Source organism: Canis lupus, chromosome 18 (assembly GCF_048164855.1).
Source record: "Canis lupus baileyi chromosome 18, mCanLup2.hap1, whole genome shotgun sequence".
Classification (NCBI taxonomy): domain Eukaryota; kingdom Metazoa; phylum Chordata; class Mammalia; order Carnivora; family Canidae; genus Canis; species Canis lupus.
Window position 1 is genome coordinate 18,086,428 of NC_132855.1, and position 19,536 is coordinate 18,105,963.

Consider the following 19,536-nt stretch of genomic DNA (forward strand, 5'->3'; position numbering starts at 1 on the left):
GCCCACACGTATACATTTTTGCAAAATTTTCAGCGTGCTCAGAATTTCATGCTACTTTTCCCATTTGTCCTCATTCATACACGTTTCCCAGCATTCCTTCATAATCTTCTTATCAATAGTGATTGCTATGAAAGATTCCACCTAATGGACATACCATAATTTATTGAAACATCCCCCTATTCTGTAAGTAGATTGCTCTCTTTTAAAAAAATAGCTCGATTGACGTATAATCAGTACATGATAAATTGTATAGGTTTAAAGGGTACAGTTTGGTACATGTATTGCCTGTGAAACCATCACCATGGTCAATATAGAAATATATCTATCTCCCCCCAAAGTTTCCTCCTGCCCCTTTGCAATCTCTCCCTCCCCTCTGAGTCATTTCCATGGGATAGACCATTATTTCGGTAGTCCTCAGTGCCTCCTGGTATTCACGTCCTGATATAGTGCCCTCCTCTTGAATCTGGGTGGCCCTGTGATCAGTTTTGAACAGTAGGATGTGGTGAAAATGACACCATGCTAGTCTTAGGCCTGAGCCTTAGAAAATACTAGCAACTCATGTTCTTGCACACTTGAAATGTCTCCTCTTGGAACCTAGCTGCCATGCCATGGGGAAGCTCAAACAACCATGTAGAACAGACTTCTAGTCCACCAAGAACCTTCCAGGCATGTCAGTGCTCCAGCCCACACTATAGCAAGCATGTCAGCCCAGCCATCCCCCAGAATCCTGACAAATAATAAATACATTTTTGTAGTTTTGGCCACTAAGTGTAGAGTGACACAATTACCAGTAAGTAAAATGGGCTGAGAACATTAGCAATTATTGTTAGGATGGGTTTCCATTCTCTGAGAATGCTATGAGAGAGTACAGGAGAGGTGAGCCAGGATTGTTCTCCATCTCTACATCACTCTCCAATTATCACCTAGTTATTGCCTCCTTTATAGCTAAACTTGGCAATATGCTTACATTTACTATCCATCCTTCCTCACTTGGAGTTCACTTCCAGAACTGAGCTTTTGATCTTATCACCCCTTGAAAGTGCTGTCCCTGGGGTCACCTGTGACTTCACCGTTGCTTCACCAAGTAGATGCTTTTCAGCACTCACTTCATTTGACTTATCACCTGTATTTCTCTGTTAATCATTCTCTTCTCTAACTTGTTTTTTCCCTACATGCACTGGGTAGGATAGATATGGATTCAGTCACATTTCAGAGACCTAAAGAAATAGTTGCTTAAAAAGCATCAGATTTTATTTCACTTTCACATGAACATTGGAGTCAGTATTTGGCTCTGCTCTGTGACACTGTGAGAGGCCCAGGTTCCTTCCATCTTCTTGCTCCAAAATTCCTGGCTGTTCCACCTGTGTGTGGGGTCCAAGATGGCTCTGTACCACTGCTTCAGTCCACCACTGGAAAAGGGAAAAATACAGAGGGGAGAACATGCCCCTTCTCTTGCAGAGAATCATCTGTAGTTGGAAACAGCACTTCTGTTCAGATCCCATTTGCTTGAACACAGTCATATGGTCATATCTAGCTGTAATGGAGGCTAGGAAATGTAGTCCTTTAAAAAAAAAAAAAGATTTATTTATTTATTTTAGAGAGAGGCAGAGGAAGAGAGAAACTCAAGCAGACTCACAACCCTGAGATCATGAGCTGAGCCAAAACCAAGAGTGGGATGCCCAACCAACTGTGCCACTCAGGCATCCCTGGGAAATGTAGTCTTTCTTTTTTTATTTTAGATTTTAGTTATTTATTTGAGGGAACAAGTGAGTGAGAGAGAGCATAAGTTAGGGGGAGGAGCAGAGGGAGAGGGAGCAGCAGACTCTGCTGAGCAGGGAGCCCGATGTGGGGCTGGATCCCAGGACTCTGGGATCATGACCTGAGTTGAAGGCAGATGCCCAACTGACTGAGCCCAGGCACCCCGGAAATGTAGTCTTCAGCTGGGTGGCCACGAATCCTGTCAAAAATTCTATCACTGTGGAAGAGAGAACTATGTTGGATCAACTAGCAGTCTCTGTCATACCCACCTATGTGACTACTACATCCAGATTTCTTGTATGCATGTAGGGACATACTGATTCTTTTAAAGATAGGATCATACCATATATATATGTTCTGGTAATTGACCCCCCAACTCATTAGTGTATTGTAAAAGTCTGTGTAAAAGTCTGTGTCAATAAATACACTTAAATAACATGACTTTCGGGACGCCTGGGTGACTCAGTGGTTGAGCATGGCCTTTGGCTCAGGGCGTGATCCCGGGGTCCTAGGATCGAGCCCCATGTTGGGCTCCTTATGGGGAGCCTCCTTCTCACTCTGCCTAGGTCTCTGCCTCTCTCTGTGTGTTTCTCATGAATAAATAAATAAAATATTTAAACAAAACATGATTTTCATGTTGGATGGTGAAATATCATATGTATATGTCATAGTACCTTTTACTAACCATTTAGGCCACTTCAATTTGTCCTTTATGAGTAATATTAGGATGAAAGTTACTGTGACTTCCTTAAAATCAATTCCCTGATTTGGAAATGCTGGACCAAAAATCATTTTTAAAGCTTTTAATATATAGTCTTCTCCAGATACAGCTTTTCTTTAGTCTAATGCTCAATTTTTCAATAAACCTGATTCACATGAAAGCCCTTTGTTCATTTAATTGATTAGATTTTTCTACTTTATTGAGGTATACTTACATATAATGAACTGCATCTTTTTAAGTGTACACATTGATGACTTGTAATAGGAATACAGATCTGTGAAGGGGGGTCAGAACAATCTTCTTGTTTTTGTCATTTTCTCAAACTCTTTCAGCTTAAAATATTCAAAATGCCAATGTACTATATTTTGGGATAGCATGTCCTGATCCCCATCAAGGGCAAGAGCGAGAAAGGGGAAGGAGACAGGAAGGAAGAGAATAAGGAAAGAAGGCAGGCAAACACCTGGGAACGTTCCTACTTTCCAACACAGCAGCAGAACTTGGTGTTACAAAAATCTATGAAAAACTAAACCAGCCCATCTCCAGCCCTAGAACTGTGAATTCTCAACCAAAGGGGAAGCGGTTCATTTCATTTCATTTGCATATTAATGCAATGCAAATAGGGGGATGGGAGGACGGGAATAGGGGAGAAAATGCCATCAGCAGTAAACACTTGGTTGCAAAGTTGAGCACAGCATGTCAGTGTGAAGGGCGTGAAGGTAACAGATGAGGAGACATAAGGTCTGATAAAATACACTCAGCTCATTCAAAAGAGCTGAGGACAGACAGAACTGTTACAACAGACAGACAGCAGCAGGCTAAGTGGGCGTCAGGACGAGGCAGGTCAGAGCCCACCTGAGATGCCCTCCGTGGCCGTGGCGTGGCCGCAGCGATGCACGAGGTGGGAACACGCTGGCCGGGGAAGATCGGAGCGCTGCTGAAGATCCGAGTGCTTATTTAGGTTTCTTTGTTCCTTCAAAGAAAAAAGTTTTGTTTTGTATTGGCTATGCCAGAACAAGACGTCACCGTAGATCCTAAAGGCGTTGCCTTTAGGTACCATCTATCGGGGTGGCCTGGTTCAGACTTGGGACCGAAGGTGTATCAGAGGCTACCTGCCTCGTGGCCCCGTTGGCCTTCCTCCTTCCCAGCAGCGACCTCCCGGCTCCCGAGCTGGACCCTGCTTTTCATCCTCCTCTCCCAGCCATGCACTTGCTCGGATGGTTCTCTCCAAACTCACAGAGAGGAGACTGGGGAGCAAGGGGGTGTAAGGGAGTGGAAAGTACATGCTGAAGAAGCAATAGCCAGAGGAGGGCAGAGGTCTGGGGCTGGCGGCCTCCTGGGGGCAAGTGGGTCATCATCTGCCAGCGTGTCCACCAGGGACGAGGGAGGAGGGACCCCCCCCTACTGCATTTTGGGATGGTTACTGTTCTCTCTCTTTAGTTTCTTTCCTTTCAGTGACAGTCACATCCAGCTTATTCTTCTCTGGGGTCCGATCCTATGCCAGGCGACTATATTAGTTCCCCAAGGCTGCCCTCACAAATTTCTCCAAACTGGGTGGCTTAAAACAACAGAAGTTTATCCTCTCATGGTGCTGGGGGCTAGAAGTCTGAAATCAAGGTGTCGGCAGTGTTGGCTCTGGCTGAGAGCTCTGAGAGTGAATCGGTGCTCAGGGGTTCAGGAATCCCGGAGGAACTAAAGATACTCTTGGGGCATGTAAACATTTTGTATTTTCACTTCAATAATAATCTTCAAACACATTTACATGAACAAACTTGGCCGGGTCATCTCGATGGACACCTTAGAACTGAACTGATCATCATTTCAGCAGAACTTTTTTGCTCTTGTGTTTCTCACAGGCTGGTGTCTTGAAGTGCTGCTTAATTGCCATAAGTTAGTAGAGAAAGAACAGGTGCTTTTCAGTAAGTCCTATAAGAAGAGATCACAATGCAAAAAACCACAGGGGCTGGCAGCTAACACAAATGAGGACAGCCGGGGAGTGGTGTTGGGGTCCACCTGGAAGCCCAGCTCAGGCGAGAGGGGACTGCCATTCAGCTCCAGACTCTGCAGCCCTATGGGGCTAGATCTTCCAGCTTTTCAAGAGAAGGTGGGAGGGCAGATTGTATGTGTAATTCTTAATTCTCTTATAATAGTAACTAATTGAAAAAATGAATTCTATAAGGGTCAAATGAGACCTGTCCATGGGCTACACACAGTCTACAGCCCTCCAATTTACAACGTCTAGTCTAGAGAAAGGTCGTAGGCAAGTTGAACCATCACACAGTATATGGTGGGTTAGGAATGTCAAGCCCAAAAGAACCATGTCCTAGAAACTAGTACTTCAGGAAGCTGAATTAATTTTGGCAAAATAACATCATTAATCACACTAATTAATTCTAATTTAGGGGGTCTTTTTAATTTGTAATCTTACATTTGGTTTTGTCATTGTTAAGAGTGTCAATATTTAGGAAATGTTCTAATTTAAGTATTTCAAATCAACGGTGGGAATCTATAAGATATCGGCATTCTCAAGTCTGAGAAATCATGTCTTGGCTTATCTAATCTTCAAGTAAATCCTTAGGAATATGTATTATTATTATTCCCATTTTGTAGATGAGAAAACAGATTCCAAAGCGTTTCAGTGAGCTGCCCAAACTCACACAACTAATCAAAGGCGGAGCTGGGATTTGAACCCAAGTAGGGGTGTCTCCAAAGTCTACGATTTCAATGCTGACTCCCTAATTAGCCATGCTGGACTTGTGAGGGATGTTGTGTCTCTCCCACTTGAGTCCTTTCCCCTTGCTTTTGATCTTCCATTGCCATTTGCCCAGCCAAATCTACACACCCTGAGAGTTTAGAGGCCCAAGACCAGGCAAGGGGTCAAGACTTGGACATCTGGGATTTGGGTCTCGGAGGGACCCAGAATTCCAAAGGATTTGGAAGGAATCTGTGATCAGAACAGTTATCAACAACCTCTCAGCTATGTTGCTCATCATCTTGGGTTTTATGGCCTGCGAATCTAACCACCATTTACAATCTTGTTTTTATGGATAAATATCATGTAAGTGCCAACAAACATTTGGAACCAGCTGAGTATAATCTAAGTTGCTTATGTTCAGATCAAGTCTTTGGTTGATGAGGAATCTGCTGAGAAGGCGGTGTTTGCATCCCTTATGGGTAGGTTAGCGTTCTCTCTGTCTAGTGTCCCACACGGTCCTCCCGGCTCTGTCTGCTACTTCATGAAGATCCTGGGATCAGAAAGGTTGAGTACAGGCTCATCAGCACAGCAGGGCAGTGGGACCTGAAAGACGTCCCTGGCTAACGACGTGATACAATGCACGGGAAAAACTGGGAAGGAAATACAGTGAAATGTTAGTAGTGGTCGTCTCTGGGCTGGTAGCATTACGGGAAATTTACATTTTCTTCTTCATACTTTTCTACAATAGCAAAACAATGTATTGCTTTTGTTCATATGAAGAAAGATTATTTTTGGACGAAAGAGAAAGGCATTTATGACAAAAGTCCCTCCTGGCAGTGGGGAAGGAGCGCTATTGCCACACACAGCCATCTGTTACGTCTTCCTAAGTGTCCCCCGGTGTAAGAAGACAATAGGAGTCACAGATTGGATTTGGAGTAAAATTTGGACAATTGTGATGGCTGGAAGTGTTCCAAGGCACTTGTTAAAGATGTAGGCAGCGACATACTTCTTTGTTTCTTTTCCATTGATTCGTATCCCGCTGAACACTTATTCCTCCTCCTTCCCCCCACAAGCCTGGGCTCCCACCCCTCCCTCTAGTGACTGGCACTTGAAAGGGAAGCTTCTGTGGTCCTCCAAAATAAAGGTGGTGTATGCTCCTTAATCCACTGCGGTTGTCCTGGATATGAGGCTCCTTTTGCCACCTGCAGCTGCCACCAGCATTGGTTCTATACGTTTTGGGGGGGCACTTCTCCAAGCCGTAGGCTGCCAAAGTGTGGGCATATGGGCACTTCCTCACTGATACAAGTTCTGCCTTGAAACCCTCTGCTGCAATCAATGGATCCTTCTTTGAGATATTAATACAACTTTCCGTTGGCGGCCGCACCCCCCAAGTCCACAACCGCCCAGTCACTTAGTATTGGGGCTAGATCTTAGCCCCAATATTGAGGCTTAGTATTGGGGCCGCAACCCCTCCCAGTCCTTCAAAGAACCCATCTCAAATTCCTAGGCTCCCCCTCCCTGCTGCAACCCTTCCCCATTTTGGGTAACTCCTAATGCTCCCTAGAAGGGTCCAGAATGACCAAATAGAGCCCCAGGTGGGGTTGTCTTTTCAGCAGCCTTCAAAACACAGAAAAGCCAGTCATTCTCCATGGGAGAGGTGGGCACAAAAGTGGAGAACACAAAGCCTGGCTCTTCGTGTGAGCGAAAAGGAGAAAATTGTTTTATTCTTTTCTTCAAAAGTCAAAGCAGCAAAATAAATCACTAACTGAGTGCTCATATGCAAACAAAATATGTAACTGAAGAAATTACCCCAACTGCCCAAATGCATCTGGGAGGGGGTGGAGTGGCGAGGGGACCATCACCTCCTCCCAACACACTCTCCAATGCCATGTCTCTTCAACCATTTTAACTGTGATAGGATGCACATAACATCAAATTTACCATCTTCACCATGGTAAAATACACAATTCAGCAGCACAAAGTACATTCACATGGTCCTGCAACCATCACCAGCACCAGAACTCTTTCAACTTCCCAAACTGAAACCCTTGACCCATTAAACACTAGCTCTCGAATTCTGCTTCCCCACAGCCTCTGGCAACTGCTTTCCACTTTCTGTCTCTATGAATTCAACCACTCTAAATGCTTTATATAAGAGGAATTATGCAATATTTGTCCTTTTGTGACTGGCTTATTTCATTTAGCATGACGTTCTTAACGTTCATCGTGTTGCAAGAGGGGTCAGAATTTCCTTCCTTCTTTAAGGCCGAGTAGTATTCCTTTGTGTGTGTATAACACAATTTGTTTATCTATGTATCTATCAATGGACATGGGATGCTTCCACCTTTTGGCTATTGTGAATAATGCTGCTATGAATATTGATAATTAAATATCACTTCAAGACCCATTTTATCATTCTTTTTGTTTCAACAACTTTTTTGAAGGTCCTATATTGACATAATGGTAGTTAAGTCTATGTTGAAGATCATAGGGTAAAATTAAGACAGTAAGAGACAGAGAAGCTGGTCCAAGCATGATTCCTTTTGATGCTCACACCTCTGCTGATGGCGGCAGCCCAGAGTTTGCTCTGCCCCTGGCAGTGAACTTCTCAGTGATTCTCCCTGATAAATCATTGAAGATAAGCAAATGAGAACATTGAGAAAAGATAAAACGAATTGGGGGTTTTCAGTTTGTCCAGGAGTGGACTCAGGTGCCTTTCCCTCATCTAAGGTAATTTTGATTGATTCCTTTTTGAAATTCCTTTTGAAAATCAAGCGTTCACTAGGTGAGTCTCCAGGGCCCAGGCTCCATCTCTGGCTTGTCACCATCTGGGCAGTGTGACAGTTTTCCAGGAGAAAAAGCCATTGAGGCAGGGAAAAAGGCATTAGCTATCTTTATACCGTGGCTACCCCAACTCAAAGAGGGACATAGCTTCAGTAAATGTCTCCAGACTTCTTTTAGTTCTTTTTTTTTTTTTTTAAAAAAAAAGCTCTGTCTTTTTCGTCAAACCAAGTTATTAAAACATTTTGAATAGCCTCAGCATTAACCAGAAAATGAGACCAAGTTTGCTTTCATTTTTGTTTTTAAAAAAACTAAATCAGGCATCTGAAATCTGAAGGGTAACTCACTGAAACCCTGCATAGGGGTTTCCCTGACAGAGCTTTGCTTTTCACCAAATAACCAGGGCAAAGGGGATGGGATCTTTGGAACCAAACTGTAATATAGCTGGTACATGGGATGCCAGGTTAAAAGTCAAATCAACTTGAGGGCTAAAGCTCAGAAGATATGAAGATAAACATGAGTATATTATAGAAAAGAAGACAAATGTTCCTTTAGAAGACTAAAGGGAAGCTGAAACTTGAAGTGAAACAGTTGGGTCATGAGCCCCAGGACCTGGGGATATGCGTGCACTCTTGTCTGCACTTCTGAAAACTTCAATGAAAAATATCTGAGAAGGTACTAGGTAGTCTTGGCCCTTCTCTGTGTCACTTTTTAGCTTCAATTCAGTATTAGCCAGTATAGTAGCCACTGTAACGAGCAAGCTCCAAATCTCAGTGGCTTAACACAAAAAGTTTAAATTTTCACACACATCACAGCCCGGTGAGGATGGGGGTGAGGTGTGCTATGACAGCCTCTGTTCCATGCCATCATTCAGTGACCCAGGCTCCTTCTATTTGTGGCCCTGTTGTCACCTAGGGTTTTAGAGTCCTCTACTGGGTCCTCTACACCCAGCCAGCGCATCAACGAAGAGAGAGGGTGGGGAGGATCCCACAGAAGGTTTTGGGAGCCAGGCCTGGAAGTGGTGTCCATCGCTTCACCTACATTTCCTTGGCCAGGACTAGTCGCATGGTCCCTGCATGCATGGGGGCTGGGAGACGTCGTCTGGCAGTGCCCACAGGAGGAGGAGCAGAGCACACAGAAAATTGGTGGGCACCAGCAACTTCTGCCTCAAATGAACTGGCTTCTTCTTAACAATTTAGTGTATTCGCCCTGGATAGATTATATAATAGCACACTCACAAATCTACACCAGGTTCCTGGCCAGCCTGTGGCTGTTTATCCTGTGCTCCTATTCTCAAAGCTGCCAGGCCTCATGGGGCCATTTTCTGCAGCAGGAAGGAAAGCAAGCTTCCCCTATTCTGTGACATATACTGTCACCTGGGGTGGTGGGGAGAAGTCTTAGCAGCTTTGCTGGGACATCTTGCCTTCCCCTTCCACCTTACAATCTCACCCCAGGATCACTGATCACTTTACAAGAACAACTTCTCCAGCTTTTCTGAACTCTTCTCTCTTAGAAGGGCTCCCAAACTGTCCACGGAACCAACGATAGCCACCCACATCTTGCCAGCTCCTCGCCAGGAACTCTCCAACGTTAGGTATAGCACTTCTCCCTTGTAGACAAATGCAGAGATTCCAGGCCACTGAAATCAACCAAAGGTTTGGGTCCATCTGCCTCAGCAGGCCACTGAACAAACCAGGACAAGTCTGAAGTGCCTGGTTGGGGCTTAATTAGTCACCGAATTAATTACCTGTTATTTCCTCAGTTACAGATGGAGAAAAAAATGAACGTCTGCAAGTGTGGCAAAATCAGACAAGGTGGATTATAACTCAGTGGCAGCATATGAAACAGCCTGACTGAGCCTCATGGCCCTGCACAGTGATGGCTGGGATTAGGAGCAGAGAATAAGGGGGGCTTCAGCTCCAACAGGACCAACGGGAAAGGCCTGATCTTAGGGATGCTCCTTAGGAATAAGCAGCCAGCCTGCTGATAGATGGAATGTGTCAGAGTCCTTGGCAAAGAGATTTCTATTGAATTTGAGGTTGTGTGGGGCTTCTTTGAAAATACTGGTGTTGATCCAAGTCTATTATTGCCATTGCATTTGTATTTCCTTTTCTCTCTTATGTCTGTATTTCTTATTGCCCACATGAGTCTTGGTTTACCTGCCTTTCCACATACAAGCAACACAGATATTTTTAACCACAGTGAGGTCACATCCTAACACTATTAAATAAGCCTTTTGTTAATTCTGAGAGAGAGGAAAAATTCTCCAGTTCTTCACATAGATCTTGATTGGGGTTGAACAGAAAAATCATTTTATTTTCTCCTTTAATATTTGTTAAGCATCATACCATGCTAACATTTCTCTGGAGGCTTCACATGATTTTGATGGAGTAGTGGATGGAGGGAACATCTACCCCCAATTTTTTCCCTCTTTATTCTTTGGTCTCTTATGGTCCTCCTTCCACACTATTTACTCCAAAAGAAAGTCACCTTGTGGGTCAGTCAAAGTTCACAATGGAACCTTTCCGAAACACCGCATGGAGTCTGCCCTCTTGCTCCATGGCAAATCTATCATCCAGCAGTTGGCCCCTTTTCCTCACCTGTATAATGAAGCCTATGATTTATTACAAGCTTGGTCCAGGGCCGAACTTCTATTCATAAAACCCTGTCATCTTTGGATGAACTGTACTGTTTGAGGGCCAAGATTATGATGAAACACTGGCTCGGCAGCTCACAATGGTGGGAATTAGGAAATGCAGGAGAACCTTCTACGACAGTGAACAGAGACATTTAGAATACCCAGCGTTACTGCTTCTGAGCTCTCAGTGGTGGTGGCCTCCTTTCGTTCACAATGCTCACATTTCCAAGCCTGGATCCTCATACATTTATTGAACAACTTGTCTTGAGATCAGTCCAATGCTCTTTTTTCAGATCTGTCAAAATACCACCTCTTCCAAGAAGCTCACTAAAATTAAGTGGAAATGAAGTAATGATCTTCCTTCCTTCTTCTGTTGTCTTGGAACAGCCTCTCCTCTCGCGGCACCAAAACTGGAACCAGCTATTTACTTCATCTCCAGATGGGTTCCTTTATCTATAAATGCATTACTGTAACATTTTCTAGAACACAAATGGCTGAAGAAATCAGATAGAGCTGGCACAGGAGATATTTAAGAATAGAGACTTTGCCTTATTCAACCTTGTGCACTCTGTAGGGCCCGGTACCTAGTAGGTGCTTAACAGTAGGTGGGTGAATAAATTTGATCATCAATACACCATTGGTTTTACCACCTGAAAAGTCTCTGAGATGCTTTGTATGATCCCTACCATGTTTCATGGTTATTGAAGACTGTGCTTGTGTCTCAAAAAAGAAAGTATAGGACGCCTGGATGGCTCAGTTGGTTAAGCGTCTGACTCTTGATTTGGGCTCAGGTCATGATCTCAGGGGCATGAGATTGAGCCTTGTGTCGGGTTCCGTGCTGGGTGTGAAGCCTGCTTAAGATTTTTTTTCTCTTTCTCTCCCTTTCCCCTTCCCCATTTCAAAAAAAAAAAAAAAAGAAAGAAAGAAAGAAAAAAGAAAAGTATAAATAAGAGAAACAAGTTGGACCTTGGACACACAGTCACAAAGCCAAGCAAACCCAGCCCTGAAATGAGCAGTGGCAATGATCCAGTCATTGATTTCTTCATATCTGGACATTTACAGGAATGATGAGATGAGGCCTTAATAGTGACTCCAAATTGCTGTTTCTTAGTCACTTAGCTCCTACGAAAGGTAATATGGTCTTCTAACCCCAAGCCACAACGGTCAGAACCGCAGAAGAATGTACTGTAATAAGAGAAGTGGGCATTGCCATAGCATTTCTCAAAGTGTGTCCCACCCAGCCACAGTCTCAGGAGCTCTCTGCGTCAGAAAGTGCTCAGAGGCCGAGTGAGTTGATCACCATCACACATGATACCCCCTCTCGGGCATTACAAAGGACACTTGTATGTTAAAGACTCTGAGAAGTGGACCTGTTAAATATATTTGACCATAGAACCCTATTTTTTTTAAGATTTTATTTATTTATTCATGAGAGACACACAGAGAGAGAGAGAGAGAGAGAGAGAGGCAGAGGGAGAAGCAGGCTCCATGCAGGGAGCCTAACGTGGGACTCGATCCTGGGTCTCCAGGATCACACCCTGGGCTGAAGGCGACGCCAAACCACTGCGCCATCTGGGCTGCCCAGAACCCTATCTTCAAATAACATCTGTCACTTTTGTACAGAACACATTTTAAGAAAGACATCTCAGCCTGAGGTTTCAATGATAGTGTTTTCATGCAAGTGGAGCACAGATTTGCAACCTGCAATACGTTTGTGCCAGAAATGGCATGCAGGTCCTTGGCTACCAACACATTTTCCCTTATTTTACGGAAAGGTGACCCTGACCATCTGCCATCAGAGTTACATTTAGCTACACACCCTGCAAGCGAGGCTTGGCAGGTAGACCTGAAAGACCTGAAAGTGGGCAACTTGATTGCAAAGCCTTGCAAAGACTGGCGCTATGGGGTAGAGATGCCAGGTTCCAGCTTGGGTCTCATTTCTAGAGACACAGCAATGTCTTATTGGTCAGGCAGAGATAGATCTGGGCTGGTCACAGGGATGGGGGGCTGTCCTGGAAACACATTTGACACTTAGGTCAGAGGCAGATCAGAGACTGGCATATTTCCTATGAATGTTAGATTGGAGGGCATAGTTGTGATATTTGCTATTATAATGAAATAGCGCCACAACATAGCAGCCTAGATGGGGAAATGTGCATAATTTTCTTTGAAAATTTAAAATAGTCTCGGGGGTTATTCAGGCTTCCAGGGGAAAAAATATGTACCAGACATGAGTGTGTGAGACATGTTTCCCAATCTTGATGGCAGGATGCACTGGCGTCCTATTCAGTCCCAGCATTGTGTTGTCCTGGTGCTCAGGGTCTAGACTGAAGTGTTCGCTGATGTGTTTTTCTCCTCCCCTCTGTCCTTCTCTGTTGTGTCCCCCACCCATCCATCAGCCTGACACCCAACTTCCTTCAGAGATAAGGAGACACTGCAAAAAGCTGAGAAATACCTGAAAAAGTCAGTTCTTGGTCTTTGATTGTCAAAAGCCTAAGTCTCAGGTTCAACAAGAAAAACCCAGGGTGTGAGAAATAGATTTGGAAGAAAACCTGATGAGACGATATAGTTTACTCTCCCCACTCTCTCATCCAAATTGGGGTTTTCCTGGTGGGGGAAGGAGAGGAGATTGGAAGGAGTGGGAGGCCCCTGTTGGGTCCTGGAGGCATACTGTGTTCTGCTCTCTATTCCACACTGAGATTTAGAGAAGGCAAGAGATGATGGAAAGATCTGGAAAGTGGGAGAGACTAGAATGTATAGATCTGTGGAAGTGGCAAGATGGCAGAGAAGATGTCTACAGACTTTACCAAGTTCTCTGTGAGAGCCATAAGGTCACCAGGTGCCCAAGAGTGGCACTAAATTCGCACAGAGATAGCAAGGAAAGGGAGAGAACAAGGGTTAACTCAGCTGTGAATCAACAACCAAAATAACAGACACATGGACCCAGGCACGGCTGGGACGCCTGAGGACCATGTCAGCCCCCTAGGGATGATGAGAAGCACTCTGGAAGGAGCTGGAACCTCTGACAACTTCAGGGAGCTGGGCTGCTATTCCAGCATAAACTGTTACATGAAAAAGAAACCACTGTGTCATTTAAGAGACTGTTATTTAGCCTGTCCTGTGCTTGGCCGAGCACATTCCTCCAGGCAGACAGACACACACGGGCACTGAGGAGGAAGCTGACGATGTGAATGGACATGGCCCAGGAAGCTGCAGGTGTCCAGGCTGGGCCACGGGAGAAGCAGGGCCCGCAGCCACTCACGCCTCCCATCTTCCGTCTACTACGATGGCGTTCGTCACACTATGGTGAAGCAGACTTTCTGCCTGTCTGCTCTGTGAGTCAAGACTCTTGCATGTGAGTGAAGAAAACCCCAACTCCAATGAACTTAAACCAAAAAGGGAGTTTGTTGGTTTATAGAACTGCAGAGTGAGACATCCATCCATCTCAGATGAGGTACTGCTGAACCCAGCAGCTCAGGTCCTCTAGTCACACCCTTGCGCTGACTCTCTCTCACCCATTTCAAGGATTTTTGTGGAATTCAATCTCCAGCAACCTGTCCTCCTGCCCCCTAACAGCAGATGGGGCTGAAACCACCAACCCTCCAAACTTTGGGTCCTTCTGGTGATCAGCACCATCTGAGGCTCCCTAGGGATCCTCACCCCCCCACCACCCATACACCCCCAAGTCACCTCACTGACATAAACTCAAGTGCATTAAGAAGGAGCTCATGATGAAAAACCAAAGACTGTCCTATGACGAAGCTCCAAGGGTTTTGGAAGCTCAGCACCAGGAACCAGAGACAAATGCCAAATATATTTCTTACTACATCCCAAGAAGGCCATGTTCACAGTTGTGTCCTATGCTCAGCACAGCGTCTGGCACAGTGGGCAGCAGCCAATGTTTGCTCAACGACTGAGCGAGCTATCGAATGAATACGTATTTCCTCTGCAGTGTAGGAGAAGCTCCCCCAGGGCACTGAGGTGCTGGAGTTGAGCCCTGGCCTTGGAGCCACTGGATAATTAAAAATGGTTGGTGTCAGTCTTCCAGGAGCACCTTGGGTGGCTTTAGAGGTGTGTCTCTCCCCACCACAAGAGAAGTGGGCTTTTGGTTGGCTCCCCGAATGGCTGGACCTTTTTTTTTTTTTTTTTTTTTTAATTTTTAGAATCTATTTGAGAGAGACAGAGACAGAGACAGAACACAAGCAGTGGGGAGGAGGCAGAGAGAGAGGGAGAAGCAGACACTCTGCTGAGCAGGGAGCCTGACATGGGGCTTGATCTCAGGACCCTGAGATCATGAACTGAGCCAAAGGCAGACACTTAACCGACTGAGTCACCCAACTGCCCCTGAATGGCTGGTCCTAATGCACCCCAGGGGAAGCAGCTCTCTATAGAACGAAAGGGACAAAGGCCACCTTGTTTCCTGTTTCCAGGTCAGTTCTTCCCTCCTCCTCCTCCTTCTCCTCCTGGGCAAGACAGCCTCAGATGGGGCTTCAAGGAACTTGGAGCTGCAGGAAACTCTCAGAAGTAGACTCCTAGTCAATTAGTCACCGGAGAAAGAGGCCTGCTCCCAATGCTCCAAGCAGTCACATGGGATTGTGTAGTCCCAATACTGAAGGTAACTCTTTTTTCCCTGAAAAACAGATTCCCAGAAATACTGAGGTAGAAGGTAATTGATATAATTCCAACTAGAGAATTCCTATCAAGAAGTTGGAGGATGGGGGATAAATAACCCTATTAATGATTCTGATCAGTCACTTTCCCATCTGTTGTCTTAAAAAAAATTAAAAAAACAAAGATAGGCATATTATTTCTGTTACTGCCAAACCCAAAATGCGTGATTACCATCACAAATAAGAAACCTGGATCTTATTTCATTGACATTAATGTTCAAAGGAGTATAAAAATAAGTCAAAACAATATTCAAAGTAGACAACGTGAATACATTTTCATCAAATAATGCAAATTAAAATTAAGGTGAAAACCATTAAACATTTTTAAATGTTTGTGCTTTCAAAGATATATCTGTCTTCTAAAAATGAGAAATTTAGGGGCACCTGGGTGGCTCAGTGATTGAGTGTCTGCCTTCGGCTCAGGGCGTGATCCTGGGGTCCTGGGATCGAGTCCTATGTCAGGCTCCCTGTGTGAAGCCTGCTTCTCCCTCTGCCTGTGTCTCTGCCTCTCTCTCTCTCTCTCTCTCTGTCTCTCATGAATAAATAAATAAAATCTTTTAAAAAAATAAAACCTTTAAAAAAATTAAAATGAGGGGATCTCTGGGTGGCTCAGCGGTTTAGCGCCTGCCTTTGGCCCAGGGTGTGATCCTGGAGTCCCAGGATCGGGTCCCACGTCAAGTTCCCTGCATGGAGCCTGCTTCTCCCTCTGCCTGTGTCTCTGCCTCTCTCTCTCTCTCTCTCTCTGTGTCTCTCATGAATAAATAAATAAAATCTTTTAAATAAATAAATAAATAAATAAATAAATAAATAAATAAAACATCTTTAAAATTAAAAGGCACAATACAACTTATAATATGTGAATGTCAAAAGTGTAAATCAAAACTAGTTAAAATCATTTTTAGAAAAATAACACTGTTCACGATTCCAGTGCTCAATGTCCACCAAATTGCCATTGTAAGAAATGCATCACATTTTACTCCTGTCACATTGCGATCTATGTGAAAAATTGTTTAAAGGTAACATGAGATAATATTGCAAAATGTTCCCCAGTTGCCGCCTACATCTGTTGTAGATACCGTGGCAAGCTGTGAGGACTCCCAGAACCAGAACCAGGAATTGAAACTCAAAGAGAAGCAAGGGTGCCCGGCTCCACCAGGAACTGACACTTGGTTATGCAACAGGCTACTACGGTTATGCTAGCCAGGAGGAAATGGTTTGACAAATCGATTGATTTGTCATTTTGGTTATCTGACTACTTGTGCACCTAGGATCCCCCTTGCACTCCAAAGCCATCTGTGCCCACCTGAGTCAGGAACACTGGAAGCCCTAAACCTTACTGGCAGCCAGATGTGGTCTCTCTTGCGCTCACAGTGCAGATGTGGAGGTCGGGGGCCTGAGACCTGAGGGAGGCTGTAAAGCAACAGAAGCAATTTTGGGGTATGGGTCACACTCTGCCAAGTGCTGATCAGATCCCCAGGGAGAGATTGCCCGTGTGCTCTTCAATACGTTTAGTTTCGTGTGGTTTGTGATACTGGGGCCCTTGAAACCTGGAGTAGGCAAACTTTTTCCTGTCTGGGCCAGAGAGTAAATATTTTTGGCTTTGGCCTTTATTGCGATTACTCAAGTCTGCCATCGTAATACAAAAGCAGCCAAAGACAATTCATAAATGAATGAGCACGACTATGTGCTAATAAAATGTTATTTACCCAAACAGATTGGATTTGGTCCAGTTTGCAAGCCCTTCTAACACATGGGGCCCTAGGCGGGGCCTCTCTTGTCTGGATTTAAAGGCAGTCTGACTGTTTCAGTCCCACCATCCCCTGAGTTTAAGCATTTCTAAAGCAAGGGACTCCAAAGAAACATGAAATCTGGGACGCCTGGGTGGCTCAGAGGTTGAGCGTCTGATTTTGGCTCAGGGCTTGATCCCAGAGGCCCGGGATCGAGTCCCACATCAGGCTCCGATCTGCATGGAGCCTGCTTCTCCCTCTGCCTGTGTCTCTGCTTCTGTGTGTGTGTGTGTGTGTGTGTGTCATGAATAAATAAATAAAATCTTAAAAAAAAAGAAGTATGAAATATTCGTGATCATGGGCTAACCCCTAGCCAGTATTCTCATAGCCCCATGAGAGTGCTGACCTCACAGCTGTGTGACCTTTGGCAAGTCATTAAACCCCTCCCTCTCAGCTTGGTTCCTTCATCTGTAAAGTGATCAACCTCCCATGTTCACCGCAATTGAGAAAGTCAAAAGGACAGTGACGACGGTAACACTTGCAAAGTGCATTCCAGTTTTCCAGATCGTTTCCTATTTGACCCTTGAAGAATCTCACGAGCTAGTCAGTCCCAACCCCATTTTTACACACGTGGAAACGGCGGGGCAAAGAGCACATAAGTGACTTGCTCAAGGACCCTCAAGCGGTAACCAGCAGAAACCAGGTCTCGAAACCAAATATCTTCATTCCCAAGGCAGGGCCACTTTTACCTCAACTCCGTGCAACCTCCATGTAGACACTCAGTGCTACGTAAAACCAGTGCTGTCGCAAACATTTTTTTCATCTTAGACCCTTGACCCTCCGGATTCCAATTCTAATATTTAAACTAATTATAGACACTAGACATTCTATCACAACGTCTGTGACACATTTGAGTTATTGCCGAACAAACACGGTGTATACCTATATCCTCGGTTGTGCCAATAGGAACAGAAAAGATGCCAACTTTCCTTTCTCCCCATATGGGCTTCTGCGTTGGGCTGCCAGTGAGCGAGCTCGCTGCCAGTTCAGTGATTACACAAGCACCGCTCCTTCCATTAGCCTTCCCCCCAGATGACTCTCACCTGTACGGGTTCATCGTGGGCTTCCAGAAGGACAATTCAGGAAGCTCCTCTGCCTAGTGGGGTTCGCGATCAGGTCTGACGCTGCCTCATTTATTCCTTGGGGCTGCTTACCAAATGCTGCTCATTTTGCGATTCTCCTTTCCAAGCCAAAGTTCAATCTCTTTCATTTCAGTTCGTCACATAGCTCTTGACACTGGACTGTTTGACTTCTGATGTTTACAGATGTCTCGTAGTTTACTTGTTTTTGTGCTAAGGGGCTGAAATAAGAATTACGTCCATCCCTCTATTAAACATTTGATTCTTTCTGACGTTTTTAATCCTCTGAGCTTTACTCTACTTTACAGTCAACTGCTCCCTCACCACGTCTGCCCTTTCGCCTACAGATTCAGCAGTTTTAATCCTGACACGGTAGCCACAGATTGCCTATGGCCACTACAGTTTAAATTAGATTTGAAAATTTACTCTTTCTAGCCAAATTTCATGTGCCAATGGCTATACTATACTGGGCAGCACAGATATAGGACTTTTTAATGACTGCAGAATGTTCCATTGCAGAATGTTCTACTGAATGTTCTAGCACTCTATAATGGATTTAGAAACCAATTTGGATAAACTTCATAACTGGCATAAATTCACTTGAGAACTGCTCTTGATCCACCTACTTTCTTCTTTTAAACCACCCAGATTAACACTAAGACCAAGACTCCGGTAATCTCAGGGACCAACTGCTGATTATATATCATGTGCCATGCACTGAACTAAATAAACTCTTACTGTATACTCTTTTATCAAATCTTTATAATCAGTTCATGTTATTATCAAGACTAATTAGGAACCTGAGGCCCAGGGTCACATAGTAAGAGGCAGATTGGAGATTTGAATCGACATCTTTCTGGCTTTAGAATTTGAGCTCTTAAATACTCAGTGATGCCAACTCCTCACCCTCATCCTCTGTTGCCCCCCTACTGTGATGTGGGCCTGGCTAGGCAACCCGGGGATGGGGCTGAGGCCGAACGTCATGCTGGAGGGGTGCCCTGCCAAAATCCAGGACAGAGCAGGACGTAAGGAGGCAGGATGGGGGCATGTGGGCCAGGCTAATTTTGTGCCAAAATGCAAGTAGTGCCCTTCATGACACAACTACCAAGGCTTTTTACAAACTGGATACCTTTCCACTGGAAACATCCAAACAAGAATAATTACTACTGGGTCTGCTAGGATCGGTGAGTGATATTTTACATTAACCAAAAGAACTGACTATGTGGGCTGCTTCTTCTCATTATTCTCTGTTCATTTTTTTTCTTCCTGAAAACACCTATTTCCTTCCATGGGCCCCATGGGCCAGCTAGCAATTTGAAACACAGTTTCAAAAACTTTGTCTGGGCCATCTCTAGAAGACCAGCCACGGCCATGTGTTCAAAACTAACGGTCCATAAGCCTGCCCTGAAT

General features: G+C 44.7%; 1 long non-coding RNA gene across 2 annotated transcripts; it reads right to left on the reverse strand.

Annotated features, from left to right (window-relative positions):
• Positions 1 to 1,226: 1,226 nt before the first annotated feature.
• Positions 1,227 to 18,736, reverse strand: LOC140608752 (uncharacterized). 2 transcript variants are annotated; one of them, XR_012010731.1, is made up of 4 exons: positions 18,091 to 18,736; positions 15,003 to 15,220; positions 3,332 to 3,449; positions 1,227 to 1,561 (listed from the first exon to the last, which is right to left on the reverse strand). It is a non-coding gene; the product is annotated as an uncharacterized lncRNA (long non-coding RNA). The 2 variants fall into 2 exon arrangements; XR_012010732.1 differs by lacking the exon at positions 3,332 to 3,449 and having other exon boundaries at positions 18,091 to 18,638.
• Between the last annotated feature and the right edge of the window lie 800 nt (positions 18,737 to 19,536).